The following is a 2,769-nucleotide window of genomic DNA, read 5'->3' as shown; positions in this document are numbered from 1 at the left end:
ACAAAACAAAACAAAACAAAACAAAACAAAACTTGTGTTAATCCAAACACATTCACTAACATCAAGGTTTCTTAATTTTTGTAGCTATTCTCATCACCATGCTTATACATATGTGAAATTCTGGGCTCAGCACTCCCCAGAAACCTTCTTAGATCAGCCCATTCCACCAAGTCTCCTTTCTTTCCTCGGGGTCTCTGTGCAGGCACGTCATTCTTTGGTAACATCTTACCTGGCATGACCATCATCCTGATTCATGTACATCTTTCTTTTTTCTTGCATGTAGAATCTTTATTTTATTTTATTTTTTTATTGCATTTTAGGTTTGGGGGTACATATGAAGAACTTGCAAGATTTTGCATAGGTACACACATGGCAGTGTGATTTGCTGCCTTCCTCCCTATCACATGTACATCTTGTACCTTCTACGCTGTGTCTGGCCACACAAAACTCCTGCTCTGAGTCACCTACTATTTCTTTGACGCACCATGGCATTCATTAAGTTCAGAGAGATTAATGGATGGGTTATGATTTCTCAGGAGAAAGTTGGGGTGAGCTCCTTTAAATCAGTGCAGACTTAGGCTATCTTCCTTGATGCACTTGATGTTGCCAGACCAACTCTCTATTTCTCATTGACCCCTTTTCTAAACAAGGTGTTCAGATTTCCCAGCTCTCTTTAGTCCCTAGTTTCTCTCAACAATCCACCCATGGTCTTGATTCACATTTTACTGAGCTCGCTGGGACACAGTGCAACAGGCTATAGTCATAGACTCAGGAGAAGGGATAAGAAATGAGAAAATTGTATGCCTTTTATAGCACTGGGGAAGTCACTTTTCTTCTTTGACTCTCCATTGTCTTCCATGTAAACTACAAATAATAATATTTCCCTCTCAAGATTGGTGGTGATCCAATGAGATAATGAACATGGAAAACCTTTGCACACCATCAAGCACTACGTGAGGGGTATTATCAGCCCTCCTTCTCTGCACCTTCAGATATGGCTATCTCTACCCCCAAAGTGCTTGCTTTACCTTACATCTCACCTGCTCCGTCCATCTGACTGGCTGCAGCAACTTCAGTCTTTCCCTCTCTGTGCATTCTTTCCTCTCTATTGACAACCCCTTCCCTGCCTTCCCCACAGTCCCCACTTTCCTAGCATATAAACAACCTCTTACTTGACCCTTCTGTCTGCTCCGCCTCCCACCAGCCACTGTCCTCTTCCCTTTCCTTTTGTAACCAGAGAGGACAACAAGCAGTCCCTCCTGCTGGCTCATTGCCGACTCTTTTCATAGCTCCCGCATTCTTCCCAATGACGCTCCCTAAGCCAGCAGATCTGTTCCAGTTTTCAGTCCTTATCCTCCTTTTTTTTTTTTTTTTTTTACGGAGTTTTGCTCTTGTTACCCAGGCTGGAGTGCAATGGCGCGATCTCGGCTCACCGCAACCTCCGCCTCCTGGGTTCAGGCAATTCTCCTGCCTCAGCCTCCTGAGTAGCTGGGATTACAGGCACGCGCCACCATGCCCAGCTGATTTTTTGTAGTTTTTTAGTAGAGACGGGGTTTCACCGTGTTGACCATGATGGTCTCTATCTCTTGACCTCGTGATCCACCCACCTCGGCCTCCCAAAGTGCTGGGATTACAGGCGTAAGCCACCGCGCCCGGCCCCTTATCCTCCTTAAACTCACTGTTTCCTGTCTTCTTTTCTGTGTCAGTATCACCCCATCCTTTTACAGTGGGCTTTTCTCCAGGCCTAGTCTTCTTGCCATCTGCTGTACTCCACACAGGGAACCATCATGCACTGCTTTCTCTTAGTTGACTCCATTGAGGTTGAGTCCCAGTGGAAGGACTATGTTTACTTCTAGGTTTCACCTTCACTGAGCATTGTGATCAATTCCAAATAATCAATAAGGAGGACCAAGGTGGTAAGGTCACTAGAATGATCTCCTCATATGTGACACTAGATAGAGTGGATGTATTTAATCTACAGAAGAGAAAATTCAGAGGAAATGTACACCTTGCTGTCTTAACACATTTGAAAAGATGCAAAGAAATTTCTGTTTACTGATTTGAATCCCCACAGAAAATGGAATTAGACAGAAACTACAGACAGGTAGATATGAAATCACCAGCAAACAATACATTCCAGTCTTATAAAGACTCTGCCATCAGATGAAGTGGGTTCAAATCCCAGACTGACCACTTCTTAATTATATAAACTTGAGCAGGCTATATCATTTCTCTGTGCCTTCATTTTGTCATCTGCAAAATGAGGATAGATACTGATAGTGCCTACCTTATAGTGTTATTTTGAGGATTAAATAAGACAGTGCATATAGAGACTAGAAGAATGCCCAGCACAAGGAGACTGCTCAATACATATTAGCTGTCCCCTTCTCCTGCTCCTCTTTACATCATCATCATCAGCAGCAGCAGCAGCAGCAGCATCGTCATCATCACCACCCACATTTAGAGCTGTCCAGTAACAAAGAGAACTCTTCACAAAGCAGTAGACTTCATGTTTCTAGAAGAATACTCAAGCCAAGTGGTATTGGGGACACAGCAGAAGTGTGTGCTTTGGCAAGGTAGGTAGGACTGGATGCCATCAAAGATCCCTTCCTATGTTTGCTCTCCACCACCACAGTCCCTGAGCATCTCCTATTTTGGGTTCTCTGGGTCCATCAGTGGTGGCACAATGCTCTCTGGCACTCAGGCCTAAATCACCCCTTTAGTTCCTTGGCTCCCACTTACATGTTGCACCTGACAGACAGAGAGACT

Source organism: Cebus imitator, unplaced genomic scaffold, assembly GCF_001604975.1.
Source record: "Cebus imitator isolate Cc_AM_T3 unplaced genomic scaffold, Cebus_imitator-1.0 Scaffold222, whole genome shotgun sequence".
Lineage (NCBI taxonomy): Eukaryota > Metazoa > Chordata > Mammalia > Primates > Cebidae > Cebus > Cebus imitator.
This window is presented reverse-complemented; position numbering follows the sequence as displayed.